The sequence below is a fragment of the Panthera pardus genome, unplaced genomic scaffold, assembly GCF_024362965.1.
Source record: "Panthera pardus isolate Hobbes unplaced genomic scaffold, ASM2436296v1 HiC_scaffold_8, whole genome shotgun sequence".
In the NCBI taxonomy this organism is placed as follows: domain Eukaryota; kingdom Metazoa; phylum Chordata; class Mammalia; order Carnivora; family Felidae; genus Panthera; species Panthera pardus.
Genome location: NW_026527013.1, coordinates 54,872,374 through 54,888,406, shown reverse-complemented (window position 1 = coordinate 54,888,406; position 16,033 = coordinate 54,872,374). Strand labels below are relative to the sequence as shown.

Below are 16,033 nucleotides of genomic sequence, written 5' to 3'. Positions count from 1 at the left end.
AATTATTACAGGAAAAGGAGAGAGCTCTGTGTTTTTATTTTTTTTTCTTTTATTCTTTCTATTGTTATTAGTAGATATCATTAGGGAACAATTAATTCCAGGGACTGTGAAAAATATGTTCTGTGCATTATTTTATATAATTCTCACAACTCTAGGAAGTAGGTCTCATTGCCATTTTACCAATGAGGGAACTGAGACTTAACATCTAAGATTTTACAGAAAGATAAACAGCTAGTAAGTGTCTTTAAATAACTGGCTCGCTCCAAAGATCAGGGTCTTAACACTGTGCTGAATTTCTCTCATTGTTAATAAGACAGTCTTGCCCAGGATTTAAAAAAAGAAACATCCCTTTGAATGTCCATTAGCCCTGGAGAATCTGTTTAATAACATACAGATACATAAACACATGTGACCCCTTTTAGGAAAATCATTCTTTTGGAAGTATTCTTCATTAGGAGAAACAGTTTCTTAGAATTGAAAGTGCTAGAGATTTGTAAACATTTTTGTGAGCGTATAATATTTTTTTAAAGTCAGGCAGTAAGAAGAAAGCTGAGATAAAATACAGTCTGTGAAAGGAATCCCTGAATCACCAGACATTCTTTCATTGACCCTGCTTCTTGCTTTAATGTGACCCTGTTTCTTAGTATTTTACATTTTCATGTTTGTATGTTCATTCATTGACTAAACAGCTTAAGAAGTCACTGTACCTACCTGTTCTTTGTAGTCACCATGCTTTTAGTAAGGTCCTCTTTCTTTGGCCATATTTACAGAGTATACACAAGCAAGTTTGATAAAACTCTATTTATGACTGAGGAGAAGGCATTATTCAAAGTGATAAATGTCTATTGAACTTAATGTGTCTTTCTCATTTCTTTATTAACTCTTGAGTTTCTTACCTATTCATTTGGTCAGTAGTGCTGTATGAAACGTGGAGGTCAACAGAAAATTTTGTTTTGAGTGTGAATGACTGGATTGGGAGAAGATGTTGCTGAATCACGAATTCCCTTAGGAGGTGGCTGAAAAATGTTGCCCCTTACAAAATAGAAGCATGGGAAGAAATAATGACTTCAAGAATAGAACGGTTGAATAAATTTTCAGTGTAGCAATGCATAAGGTATGTGTTACCATTGAAACCATCTCAAATGACCTACAGTGAAGGAGAAAGAGCATAAATTGGAGACGTTTTTAAAATCTGAAAAACATGATTAGATTTTATTTCTAAACTTTGTGTTCATTTATTTATTCTGGAGAGATTTAGGATTAGCTTTGGGGCAGGTGAACAAAATTTGACATACTCAGGGTGTATTGAAATGTAACATGTTACATGATTATCGTGTTTTTTCCTGTTTCTTTCAAATGACAAATTGTGAATACTTGATGTAAGAAATTTGAAATTAGGATTTAAAAAAATTTTTTTTTATGTTTATTTATTTTTGAGACAGAGAGAGACAGAGCATGAAAGGGGGAGGGGCAGAGAGAGAGGGAGACAGAATCCGAAGCAGACTCCAGGCTCTGAGCCATCAGCCCAGAGCCTGACGCGGGGCTCGAACTCACGAACCGTGAGATCGTGACCTGAGCTGAAGTCGGACGCTCAACCGACTGAGCCACCCAGGTGCCCCGAAATTAGGATTTTTTAAAAAAGATAAACTTTTTCAAGATTTAATGTATAAATGTATTATACCAGAAGGTTTGTAGAATCTATTTTGGCTCTTTCTTGATTTTCAGTGATCTTAATAGGAATTGTCTTCAGTTGGTTCATTTATTCTGTTACTTATTCCTCTGCTGTTCAAAGTCAGGAATTTTATTTTGATAGTCCTTTCTATGCTTGGGTCTCAGAAGGAAGTCCCTTGTAAAACCAAGTATGATGTAGCTGACATCATTCAAAGCATTAGTTGTTGTATGTGATGAAAAATGAAAAATAGCTTGAAGTATATGACATTTAAGTTTCTTTTGGATATGTTTGGAGAAGAGAGAATTGCCATAGGAGGAAACTTAAAGAATTTTATTCTTAGTTTGAAAAGAACATACATGAGAAAACTTTTGCCCCCCTTTTGCCTGCCCTTACACTGAAGTATTTGGGAGACATCGACCTTCCCGCCCCCACCTTTCCTCACAGGTCACATGATGTTTTTCTTTTGAAGGTTTTTCAAGATATTTTCCCTGCTATTTCAGGACTCTTGCCATTGTACATTCTTAGACTCTTCGGGGACATTTCTCTGGCCTCTTCTGAGAACCCTTGTCAAAACTGCTTAACTAGGTGATTAAATGCTCCCTCTTTCAGCTTCATTTGCAAGGATTTGCCTCATTCCCTTTATTGGTTATTAACTATTCACTTTTGATAATAGATACCTGGTTTATACTTTATAGTATTTACTTGTGCATCTTTATTTCAAAAAGTATTTGAGGATTATAGGCTTCTTAGAAAACCCAGATTATCTTTCCTTTCCTCCCCTTCTTCTTGAGATTGTAATTACCCATGGGAGTAAAGAGTAATCTTTTTGGGAGTTGGTGGGAATATCTGTAGACAGATTAATTATAGATTATCTATACTTTTTCATCAAGATATTCTCTCTCCCTTTTTTCTTCTATTAATATGGTTTTTCTATGTTTCGTACTTGCTTATTTGTACATCTTTAACCCACACACAACACAAAATGGGATTTAAGACCTGACCCATATAGGAGTTCTAGAGCATTCTTAATGCACTGTGATTCATAATCTAGGCTTGTTTTTAAAACAGCTATCCTTTTTTTTTTAACGTTTATTTATTTTTGAGACAGAGAGAGACAGAGCATGAACAGGGGAGGGGCAGAGAGAGAGGGAGACACAGAATCTGAAACAGGCTCCAGGCTCTGAGCTGTCAGCACAGAGCCCGACGCGGGGTTCGAACTCACAGACCGCGAGATCATGACCTGGGCCGAAGTCGGACGCTCAACTGACTGAGCCACCCAGGCGCCCCTAAAACAGCTATCCTTTACGTATGCTGAATAGCCTCATATATATCCTCCCCTCTCTCCATTTTTCTTTTCTGCGGGGACCAGGCTATGTCTTCAGAATAAAAAGGGGTCTAATTTTCAGATCATAGGTGTCATCAAAGAAGGGAGTATTTTGACGGTTAAGAGCTTTCATTTTTATTAGTTCATGAGTTAAGTCAGAATGCTAAAGTAGAGGATTCACTTCTTCATCAGTTTCCTTCTTAGACCAGATTTTGGGATGCAGATCAAAAGATGCAGGTGGTTATAAGTTCACAAGTTGTATTAGAACTAAGGCAGAATGAACCAAGGATGTTCTTGTGGATACTTTTCAGGAATGGTAAGAGAAGAGGGGAGAGGCAGAAAGACAAGGTAAAAACTACCAATGCAAACCCTGGATTTGATCTGTACGTTCCTGAAAATGAAGTTTAAAAAATAAACCCAAAACCTAGTGAATTTATTCCTCCATCTGCATTATAGGATTTGTAGGTTTCAAACATTTTCTGTATATATATTCATGCCTAATATAAGCTCTGTGTGGATGCTAAATGACAAGTAGTCCACATTCTGCATGTGTATTCCTGTATCTTCATTCACTCCTAAAATTCATGGCAATGTTATTTCCACCTATGTTATTTTTCTAAATTTTTGTAGATTTTTCATAGATAGTCTGTATTAGGCTAAGGGATTTCCCTTCTCTTAATTTTTTTGAGAGTATTTGTCATAAATGTTGAATTTACTTGAATGCCTTTTCTGTATCTGTTATGATCATACGGCTTTCTTATTTAGTCTGATACTGTGAATTAACATTGATTGCTTTTTTTAGTGTTGAGTCAGCTTTGCATCCCTGGGCTAATATTTTTTTTGGTTTTCATATATATACGTTCACTTAAGAGTATTGATCTGTAATTTTTTTTTTTTTGGTAATGTCTTTGTTTTATTTTAGTATTAGAGTAATGTTGGCCTCATGAAATAAAATATTCCCTCTTCTATGAGATTTTGCAGAATCATTATTTCTTCCTGAAATAGTTGGTAGAATTAATCAGTAAAACCATCTGGGTCTGGAGTTTCCCTTTTTTTGAGGGGTTACTACTACAAATTCACTTTATACAGAGTTATCCAGGTTATCTATTTCTCCTTGTATAGGTTTTGTAGTTTGTGTCACCTTTGAAGGAATTGGTTCATTTCATCTAAGCTATCAAAATTATGGGCATAGAGGGGTTTGTTGTATTTATTACCCTTTTAATATCTGTTGTGTCAGTGTTAATGTCCCCTCTCTTTTATTCCAGTTAGTGGTAATTTGTGTCTTTCCCATTTCTTGGTTAGCCTGGCTACAACTAGTTCATTAATTTTATTGATCTTTTCAAAGAACCAGCTTTTGCTTTCATTTATTTTTCTCCATTGTGTTTCTGTTCTCAGTTTCATTGATTTCTGCCTTAATTTTTATTATTTTTTTCTTTCACTTTCACTTTAATTTAGATTTAATTTGATCTTCTAAGTTTCTTAAAGTAGAAGCTTAAATTATTGATTTTAGGTCTTTTTTTTAATACAGTAAAACCTTGGTTTGTGAACATAATTCATCACGGAGACATGCTTGTAATCCAGAGCTCTTGTGTATCAAAGTGAATTTCCCCATAAGAAATAATGGAAACTCAGATGATTCATTCTACAACCCAAAAATATTCATATAAAAATGATTACAATACTGTAATATAATATAAAATAGTAAAGAAAATACAAAATATAAAGAAAAATAAATTAGCCTGCACTTACCTTGAAAACCTTCCTGACTGGTGTGAGAGGAGGAGGGTTCACTATCACTAATGGAATCACTGCTATCTTTTGGCCCAGTGGAATCTTTTTCTGCATGGGGGCCATTGTATACACTCACAAAGATGTTGACTACAGTACAGTATTAATAAACTGCTGTCAGATACTGTATTTAATGTAACTGGCAACAAGGCAGCAGAGGAAAGGGTCTATGTCTGCAGGCAGCCTGACCTAGAATGAAGCAAAGCATTCCTAAGCTTACTCTTGTATGGAAAAGCAAAGGACTGTCTATAGGTGCTTTGAAGTGACGAAAAAATACACTAGTGCCAGTCGTGGGTACCTTCCAACCTTCTGAAAAACCCTGATTTCTGCCGAACGCTGCGGCCTGAGACGGAGCATCTGAGCATGGGAGACAATCATCCACAATCCTGCAGAGAGAGACAGCAGGAGAGAGAAGAACCATTGGCTCAGTTGTGATGATGTAATCATGTGATGTTCGGTGTCACATACTACTTGTATTACAAGACATCACTCATTAAGTTAAAATTTATTAGAAATGTTTGCTCGTCTTGCAGAACACTCACAGAGCAAGTTACTCGCAATCCAAGGTTTTACTGTATATGCATTTAAAACTATAAATTTTTCTCTGGGCACTGTTTTAACATCCCACAAGTTTTGATGTTCCATTTTCACTTATTTGAAAATATTTCTGTTTTTTTCTAGGCTTCCTCTTTTACCCATGGGTTATTTAGGAGTATATTGTTTAATATCCAAGTATTTGGGGCAACTTTCCCAGATCTTTTGCTAATTGATTTTAATGTAATTTCATTGTGATCTGAGAATGTACTTTACATCATAAAAAACAATATTTTATTTATTTTTTTAAATTTTATTTTTTATTTTTTAAAATTTACATCCAAATTAGTTAGCATATAGTGCAACCATGACTTCTGGAGTAGATTCCTTAGTACCCCTTACCCATTTAGCCCATCCCCCCTCCCGCAACCCCTCCAGTAACCCTCAGTTTGTTATCCATATTTATGAGTCTCTTCTGTTTTGTAAAAATACTGAATGCTTCACGAATTTGCGCGTCACCCTTGCACATGGGCCATGATAATCTCTGTATCGTTCCAATTTTAGTATATGTGCTTCCGAAGCGAGCACAAAAAAATAGTGTTGAGGTTTATTTTATGGCCCAGAATATAATATGTCTTTGTGAGTGTTCCAAGTGCACTTGAAAAGAATGTGTATTTACCAGTTATTGGGTAAAGTGTTTGCAAATGTCATGTAAGTTAGGTGGTAGTACTATCGAGGTCTCCTTCCTGATTTTCTGCCTACTTGTTTTAACAGTTACTGAGTTGAAAGTTTATTTATTTATTTATTATTTATTTATTTATTTTATTTTATTTTATTTTATTTTATTTTATTTTATTTTATTTTAGAGAGTTAGGGGAGAGGAGAAGAGAGAGAGAAAGAATCCCAAGTAGGCTTTAAGCTTAGTGTGGAGCCCGATGCAGGGCTTGACTTTATGACCTCATGACCCTGAGACAAAATCAGGAGTCAGACGTTCACCTGACTGAGCCATCAGGCACCCCAAAACTCTTTAACTATAATTGTAGATTTGTCTGTTTCTCTTGTTAGATCCATCAGTTTTTGTCTCATGTATTTTAAAGTTCTTATTTTAATAGTTTTTTTTTTTTTTTTTTAATTCCAGAGAGAGAGCACAAGTGAGGGAAATGGGCAGAAGGCGGGGCGGGGTGGGGGGGGAGAGACCAATGCAAACAGGCTCCATGCTTAGCATGGAATTCAATTTGGCGCTCAATCCCACCACCCCAGGACCATGACCTGAGCTGAAATCAAGAGTCGGATGGATGCTCAACTGACTGAGTCACCAAGGCGCCCCTAAAGCTCTTATTTTAGAGTGCATATGTATTTATGATTGTTACATTCTTCTTGGAGAATTGACCCATTTATCATTATGTAGTGGCCCTCTTATCCTAGACAGTCTTTCTGATTCTGAAGTCTGCTTTGAAATTGATTTGGCTGTACTTTCTTTTGGTGAGTGTATGGTATCTTTTTCTATTGTTTTACCTTTTCCTATCTAAATCTTTATATATTAAAAAAAAGGTTTTTTTTAATGTCTATTTATTTTTGAGAGAGACAGAGTGTGAGTGGGGGAGGGCAGAGAGAGAAGGAGACACAGAATCTGAAGCAGGCTCCAGGTTCTGAGCTGTCAGCACAGAGCCTGACATGGGGCTCGAACTCATGAACCATGAGATCAGGACCGAATCCAAAGTTGGATGCTTAACCGACTGGCCACCCAGGCGCTCCTTAATCTTTATATTTAGTGGACTTTTTGTAGATTGCTTTTAGCTTGATCATGCTTTTTCATCCAGTCTGACAATTTGTCTTTTAACTGGTGTTTTTTTAGACCATATTATTAAAGTAATCATTTAATTATTAATTATTTATTATTAATAACTATTTAGTAATTATTAATTAGTTAGATTAAAACTTACCATCTTGCTAGCTGTTTATATTTGTTGCATTTCTTTTTTCCTTTGCCTTCTGTAGTGTGAATTGAGCTTTTTATTAGTATTATATCCTCCCTGTTGACTTATTTATACTCACCTAAAATGGTTTTTAGTTGTTGTCTTTGGATTTACAGTATATGTTTTAAAATAATTTTAGGGGGCGCCTGGGTGGCTCAGTCGGTTAAGTGGCTGACTTTGGCTCAGGTCACGATCTCACGGTCCGTGAGTTCGAGCCCCGCGTCGGGCTCTGTGCTGACAGCTCGGAGCCTGGAGTCTGCTTCTGATTCTGTGTCTCCCTCTCTCTCTGCTCCTCCCCTGTTCATGCTCTGTCTCTCTCTGTCTCAAAAATAAATAAACGTTAAAAAAAAATAATAAATAAAATAATTTTAGTATACCTTCAAATTATACCACTTCACATGTAGTGCATGTATCTTAATATTTTATGTTCCTAACTCTTCCTTTCACTGTCACTGTTTAATATATTTTATTACATATGCTATAAATAACCAGTACGTTGTTCACTGCTCCAAACAATTGTATTTTAGAGTAATTAAAAATCTGAAAGAGAGGGGTGCCAGGGTGGCTCAGTCAGTTAAGCGTCCGACTTCAGCTCAGATCATGATCTCGTGGTCCGTGGGTTCAAGCCTCACATCAGGCTCTTTGCTGACAGCTCAGAGCCTGGAGCCTGCTACCGATTCTGTGTCTCCCTCTCTCTCCGCCCCTCCACCACTCATGCTCTGTCTCTCTCCATCTCTCAAAAATGAATAAACGTTAAAAAATTTTTTTTTAAAAATCTGAAAGAGGAAAGACTTTATTGTACTTTCGTTTATTCATTTTTTGTGTAGATCCAAGCTTTTCACCAGTATCCATTCTGCCTGAAGAATTTCCTTTAATATTTCTTGTATGGTGGGTCTGCTGGCAATGAATTCTTTGTTTTTGTTTGTCTGAGAGAGTCTTTATTTCTCCTTATGAAGAATATTTTTACTTGATATAGAGTACTGGCTGGGCAGTTTTTTTCTTTCAACATTTTTAAGTTGTCACTCCATTGTCTTCTTACTTGGCAACGTTTCTGACAAAGTTTATTATAATCCTTATTTTTGTTCCTCTGTATGCAATATGTTTTCCCCTCTCTTGCTATCTTCAAGATTTTCTCTTTGCCTTTCAGCAATTTAAATATGATAGGCCCAGGCATGTGTATTTTGGTGGGGGAGGATATATTTATCTTATTTGTTTTTGGAGCTTCTTAAGTCTGTAGTTTGGTGCCTTGTCACTAATTTTGCTTAGTTCTTGGGCATTCTAATATTTCTTCTCCATTCTTTCTGTCTCCTGCCATTCTAAGTATGTGTATGTTACATTGTTTGATTTTCCCACAGTTCTCAGATGTTCTCTACTGTTTTATTTTCCTACTGTTTTTTCTTCTTTACTTTTCAATTTGGGTAATTTCTGTTAGCTTATCTTCAAGTTCACTGATTCTTTTTTCGGCTGTTTCAAGTCTACTAATAAACTTTTGTTCTTTGTTACTGTTTTTATTTCTAGAATTTCCACTTGATCCTTTCTTATAATTTCCATGTCTCTGAATTTATAAATTCCCTTCTAGGTCCAAAATCTGTCATATCTGAATCTAGTTCTGATGATTGCTTTGTTTCTTCAAGCTGTGTTTTTGGCATACTTCATAATTTTTTTGTTGAAAGCTGAACATACTGTATAGGATAGGAGATACTGAAGTAAATATTTTATATGCTTGAAGAAGACTGCAAATTTCTGCTAGACCCTGGCATCATGGCCTGAGCCAAAATCAAGAGTCCATATGCTCACCTAAGCCACCCAGGCATCCCTTTTTCTGCTCTCATTTAAGGTGGAATTTGTGTTAATTTGTTAGGGGTTGGGCTATATTTGAAGTTTATTATTGCCATGGTTACCAGAGTTGATATTTGTTCTTGCCATGGGAACCCAGAGACTTCAAGTTTTTCTAGTGTCCTTTGTCTCCTAGCGTCCCTTATCTCCATGCTTAGCTTTGGATTTTCCCTCTATACTGTTTCTCAGAGTCTGTCTCTTGCAGCTATATTCCACTGTTATTTTTATTTGGAGCTTGTTAGTGTGGTAATGGAGGATAAGAGGAATTCTTGATGGTCTGTTAAGCCTCAGATTTAGGCAGATGTTAGAATCTGGGTTTTGTAGATGCTTTACATTACAAAATGCTTTACATTACAAAACTTTACATTCCACTTCCTTGGGTAGAGTTTCTCCTCTTCTTTCTTTTTACCCACCTGCAGTGTCTAGATTAATTTTTAAAACCTAAGGATTTTACTTATTTTTTTATTAAAAATTTTTTTTTCATGTTTATTTTTGAGAGAAAGAGAGTGTGAGTGGGGGAGGGCGAGAGAGAGGGAGACACAGAATCTGAAGCAGTCTCCAGGCTCTGAGCTATCAGCACAGATCCTGACTTGGGCTTTAAGTCACCAACCGGGAGATCATGACCTGAGCCAAAGTCATTTGCTTAACCGATTGAGCCACCCAGTTACCCCTAAAACATAAGGTTTTTAAAGTTAAGGTTTTTCAAACCTCTCTCACCCTGCATTAAGGTTATTGTTACTTTACAGAGAGTGAAAATTGTGTGTCAGTATCCTCAGTCTCTTTTTCTTTCCTTCAGCTCTAGTGGGATTCTACCAGTGTCCTCTGGGTATTTGATGAATTTTTCTTTGCAGATTAAGCCTTTTGTTCCATAGGGAGATGGGGGAAATAGATCTCGGCTGATTGGCATTGGCTATTCTACTCTTCAAGCTCCATAGGTATGGGTGAGGGCAAGGATGAGGAGCTTTTTCTGCATATTGTCAGATCCACGCCCCTGCATTAGAGATTCTTTTGAAGTTCCTGGAAAAAAGCGTACATCAGGGTGAGAACTCTTACGATTGCAGCCCCCAGGGGCTTTCCAGCCTCATGTTAGCCCACATTCAGTCTTAAGCAGTTTGTCAAAATTATATTTTAAATCCTCCTAACTGCAGTGGAATTCTCCCATGCTCTTGGGACTATATTTCCTTTAGTTGGAGAGAAAGCTTTCCCTTTTTCCGGGTTTTGGGTATTTGTCCAGCCTCTGTGTTGCTCTATCCCTGCTGTATTTTAAAAATTTATGTATGTATGTTTTTTTGAGTATAGTTGACATAACAGTGTTACATTAGTTTCAGGTATACAGCTTAGTGATATGACAAGCTTATGCATTATGCTATGTTCATTCACCTCAAGTATAACTACCATCTGTGTCTTTACATTGATATTACTTTGTTACATTGACTGTATCCTTATGCTGTGCCTTTTATTTTCATGACTTATTCCATAACTGGAAGCCTGTATTTCCTTCCCACCTTCACCCGTGTGGCCCAACTTCCCATCTCTGCTGTATTGCTAGAGGTTAGATCAAGAGAAAATGGGGTTCGGGTAGGAAGAGTGTGATTCTTTTCACTCTCTGAACATTAGGAATCCACACTGTGGTCACAGAGTAACTTGTGAGACTTACCTTAGGGCTCAGCATATGATCAATTTTGGTAAAAGATCTCTGTGCTTGATAGAGTATTTATTCTTCAGTTGTTGGGTAGTGTAGGTCTGGTTAATCATGCTATTCAAATCTATATTTTTATCCTTTTCTAATCTCTTTCTGAGTCATTGGTCAGCTACTCAGAGTTGTTAAAAGTTTCCCCATTATGATTATGGATATTTTTCACTATTTGTAATTTTTCCAACTTTCACTTTATATATTTGAAGGCTATGTTATTACGTGCGTACGAATCTTAAATTGTTATATCTTACTCATGAGTTATCCTTGAATTCTATGAATTATACACCTATAAATGCTTTTTGCATTAAAGTCTACTTTGAGTACTATTAATATGGCTAGAGAGGCTTTCTTTTAGTTTATGTCTGTATGACCTTTCTATACTTTTTAACTGTTTTTTTTTTTTTAAGTTTATTTATTTTTGAGAGAGACCAAGACAGTGTGAGCAGGGGAGGGGCAGAGAGAGAGAGGGAGGGAGGGAGGGAGGGAGGGAGGGAGGGAGGGAGAAAGAATCCCAAGACCGAAGTGGGACTCAAACTCATGAAACTGTGAGATTGTGACTTGAGCTGAAACCAAGAGTCAGGTGCTTAACCAACTGAGCCAACCAGGTGCCTCCCTGCCTTTTTTTTAATGTTTGTTTATTTTTGAGAGAGACAGAGACCGAGTGGGAGCGGTGGAGGGGCAGAGAGAGGGGGAAGCACAGAATCCAAAACAGGCTCCAGCCTCTGAGCTGTTAGCACAGAGCCCAGTGCAGGGCTTGAACTCACGAGCCGTGAAATTATGACCTGAGCCGAAGTCTGATGCTCAACCGACTGAGCCACCCAGGCACCCCTATTTTTAACTGTTTTCTTTTTATTTTAGGAGTGATTTTTGTGAACACCGTAATAGTTGAGTTTTGTTCTTTATTAGTGCAATAATTTTTGTCTTTTGGTCTGATTATATTAGTGTAGTTACTGGAATATTTGAGCTTCTATTTGACACCTTATGTTTTGCTTTTATATTAAGTTCTACTTGTTCTGTGATCTACCCTCCTTTTTGCATTCATTTGGGCATTTTAATTTGTATTTCCTTTCTATTATCATAGTAATTATGTATTATTTTACTACTTTTTAAATGTTTACCCAGAGATTAAAACATGTGATTCCTTCCTTTTTAAAAATATGTTTATTTTTCAATATGTAATAATAGTCGTAAGGCACAGAATTCAAGAGGTACAAAAGACTGTGATAGGAAGTCCTCTCTCACATCTACCCACCAGCCACCCCATTCTTCAGTTGCCTTAGGAATGTATATAGACAAGAGACTGTTAAAAACTGAGAACAAACTGAGGGTTGATGGGGGGTGGGAGGGAGGGCAGGGTGGGAGGAAGGGCAGGGTGGGTGATGGGTATTGAGGAGGGCACCTTTTGGGATGAGCACTGGGTATTGTATGGAAACCAATTTGACAGTAAATTTCATATATTAAAAAAATAAAAAATAAAGGACACTACTTAGAAAAGGGGAAAAAAAAAAAAAAAAAAAAAAAGGAATGTATATAGACCAGTAGAGTCATCTAGCATCTTTACTGGCCCCCAAACATATTGTGTTTACTGCTCTTCTAGATGGAAATCTTGGTCCATATCTTCCTGCTTATTCATCCATTTTCTCATCCTTCAAAGCTCAGTTAAAAGTTTCATGAAGCTTTCCTGAACAAATCTGTTCTTAACTGATCTTCTAATATTAATTGCAGTTTTCTTCACACATTTTAGCTTAATAATATGGTTTTGTGCTAGTTTCCTTTCGTTTTAAGTACGAAAGGAATCTGACTTTCCATCCCAGATTGTGAGTTCCTCAAGGGCAGGGTAATATGCTTTCACTTGGTCTGTATAATGCTGAGCATAAAACAAATGCTCCCCCAATACTTGTTTAATTAAATAGTTTCTCTGGTAATGGCTGTCAGAAAGTCGTTTTCCACAAAAATTTCAATTTTCGTGCATCTTGATTCTCAATTGTACATGGTAGATACAGTTTTTAAGAGTTAGCTTTGAATGCAATATTACAGATCTAGAATTGCGAACTACTTGAAAAAATATTTGCTTATAAAATTGTCTTTATGTGCTTGCTTTGCATTTCATTTTAAGTTTAAAATTAATAGCCGTTCCTAATTCAGTATGAGAGTGTAAAAATATTCATTGCTATTTATTACATGTGCACTTCCTTAAGTACTAACAAGTTAGCACTTTTTTCAAAAATATCTTCTTTGTTGATTATAATTTTTCTTCGTAACATTTGTGAAAAATTAGAAGACACTGAAAAATATTAGAAAAAATTACCCTACTCCTACCAGTGAAAGATAAATATTAACATAAACATATAAACTCAGTTTTTTTCTGTGTCTATGTAATAGATAAGCTACCCATCTAAGTTTTTCACTTTGTAATTCTTAATGTTCACTTTCAGCTTTTCCTGAAAGGATTCCTGTACACCTTAGAAGTGCTTGAAGAAGAGTGATAAAGGCAAGTATACAACTCTTTATGGTTAGTGAAATAACTTGGTTAATAGCCAAGCCAAAAAGCTTTGGTCACCATATCTATCAGAAAAGAAAAAAAAAAAGTAAAGAAAAAAAGAAATAAAGATAATTTATATATAATTTGAATGGTTTTCCAGAGCACCCTCCTAAACATTTGCCAGAGTTTTAAAACATAACTTTTAAACTTATTTCTGATTTTAATTCAGAGTAGATTGTTTCTTGAATGTGAAGTAATGGTGTATTATGTCTTTTCTAGAAAAATTGTTAAAATTTCGGAGAATTTAACAAAGTTCTCTGAAATACCTTGTCTGTAGATAGCTACCTTTTCCTTCTCTTTTCCTTACTTTGTATTCTTTCCCCTCTTTTTCCTTACATCCTTCTACTCCCTTTTCTCTTTCTTTACTTCTTCTGGTTTACTTATAAAAACTTTACTTTTCAGAGAAGCTGAGTGAATAAAAGTGAAGCCAACATTTCTATCTTATGATACTTTATGATTGAACTTGTGTTAAACCAGGCATCTCAATATATTGTTTGGAGAGTTTTATAAACTGAGCAGGGTTATTTATTTGAATTTGCTGTCTTAAAGGAGAAAATAAGGGAGTCCTAAAAAATTTTGACATTATTGAATTTGTTTAGTGCTTGCATTCTTACTGTCAGCAGTATACCATCACTGTCTTTGGTATTTTGGACACAGTATTTGACCTTCCATCATATTTGGTGTATATCAAAAGGTAGCCTTAAAGATTTTCTGTTGACCTACAGAAAATTTTAACAAGCTTCAAAATTTTGACCATATTTTTTGTTTGTATTGTTATCACAGCAGTAATGCAGATAATAGATACAAGTATAAATACTAGTACATTTTAGAGTCAGTGCAACAGGTTGTTTTTAAAAATTCTTACATTAGAACTTGATGTTTAAAGCTTAATTTTGTTTTTTTACGGTTCCATGCTAAATAGGCCTCTGCTTAGTATGATTCAGGTATGTCTTGCCTTTAGAAATCCCAGAATTTATTACTGTTGTATATAACCTTTGCAGCTGTATAGATAGCCTGTGCAAGCTTTGGCTTGGAAATTGACACTCTGTTTCTAGGTTTTCTTAGGAGTGCTGTTATTTTTTTATTTGTAATCAGTCATCATTTCCAGTTGTTTGAAAATAAAGATGATGTACAGATGCTAGTGAAATCTCAAATGAAGTTATGTTAAAAATGTATTATGTTTCCCCCCCCCCTTTTTTTTTTAATTATCAGATGGCCATTTGATTAGCTTATAACACTGCCCAAAGAAACAGGTTTACAGGTAACGTCTTTATATATAGGACAAGTAAAGTACGTTATTTATTTGGTTTTCCAGCTAACTTTGACACCATTCCTTTAATCGTGGTATCTTTTACTCTCATGGGAGAAACTTCTATCTTTTGCTTCCAGATACAACAAAAAAATCAGTTGTATTATTTAGCTAATGGAATACAAATAAGGAGAAAGGTAAATTACTACCTTATTAGTCTGCTGCTTTCACATCTTCCCATCTCCTCAGGGTCTCAATTGCCCAGATTAGTTACTGGAGTATCTTGGTTACATAGCCCTTCTTCTCTGAGGGGCTCAATGCTTTGTAGGGTGGAAATAATTCAATAACTATTAGTGTGCTCCACAAACTCATGAGTGAAGGTGAGTATAATTAAATATATGTACTACTGGCAATATTGGCAATATTTTTGCCCTCAAGGAGCCCCAGAAAACTCCAGTAAAGGCCAAGACAGTCATTAACTAATAAGGATTAAGGGTTTCATTCTGAGCTCCCTCAATGGGAAGAGGAAAAACAAAAGCAATGTGCAATCAGGAAAAGGGCAAGAGGCCCCGGTGGTATGGCAGGATTTCAGCATGACCACAAAGAGTTTAAGCAAAAAGCAGTGAAATTTCCTGTTCTCATGACTGCTACTCATTTACCTAATTTAGGAGCAAAGAATTTTGTGGTATTTAGAAAGTGGGAAGGTACTGGTGAGAGATAAATGTCTTTAAGTCTGTTGTGATGTTTATGCCTCTGAGTCATGAAGAGGTCAGGAGATGAGTAAATAAGTATGAAAGAATATGGACAGCAGAGCCACAATGACAGTGCCATATACACGGTAAGAAGGTCTTCCTTCTGAGAGTAGTTACCAAGAAGAAAACTAGAGGGTTTACATTCCTACCCCTCTGAACTCTAGTATCCTTTAGTTCACAGTTAACTCTTACATTCCAGCTAGTTTATGCCTTCTAGATTGCTACTTGGTGGCAAGGAGTCTCCATATCCCCAGAACATGACCCCCATAGGGCCTTACTAGTAGTGACTTAGGCTGTTCAAAGTACTTGGTAGTGTAGGGAGTTTTAAAGCTCGTTGAACAAAAAATTGAGGGAAAATAGGGAAATAAAGAACATCCTATATCATATTTTGTCCTCAGGTTCTGTGCATTAATACAAACTTATATATTTGCAGAACCTCAATACAAAAGTACTGTTTCTTTCCATTAAGAAAAATCTCATCCCTACCATCTCCTTTCCTTTTTTTTGCATGTGATTTCCATAACCATGGCAGTTTTGCTGACTTTACATCTCTTAGTTTCAGCTTCCTTTTAATTTCCTGCATTTAATATTGGTGTGTGATTGCATTTTAACCTTTCTTTTTCTCTACTCTTCCATCTACCCAGTTACTGTGTTACTTCGTTGC

General features: G+C 36.0%; 1 protein-coding gene and 1 non-coding gene across 2 annotated transcripts in view; one reads left to right on the top strand and one right to left on the bottom strand.

Annotated features, from left to right (window-relative positions):
• TMCC1 (transmembrane and coiled-coil domain family 1) overlaps positions 1-16,033 on the top strand; it is a 246,431-nt gene that overhangs the window by 38,657 nt on the left and 191,741 nt on the right. Inside the window, exon 2 of the mRNA XM_053897484.1 lies at positions 13,262-13,317. The gene's annotated coding sequence lies outside the window, so the exon portion shown is untranslated. The remainder of the gene's footprint in view (positions 1-13,261; positions 13,318-16,033) is intronic.
• Positions 5,803-5,906, bottom strand: LOC128775735 (U6 spliceosomal RNA). The gene has a single exon (XR_008420715.1). It is a non-coding gene; the product is annotated as a U6 spliceosomal RNA (small nuclear RNA).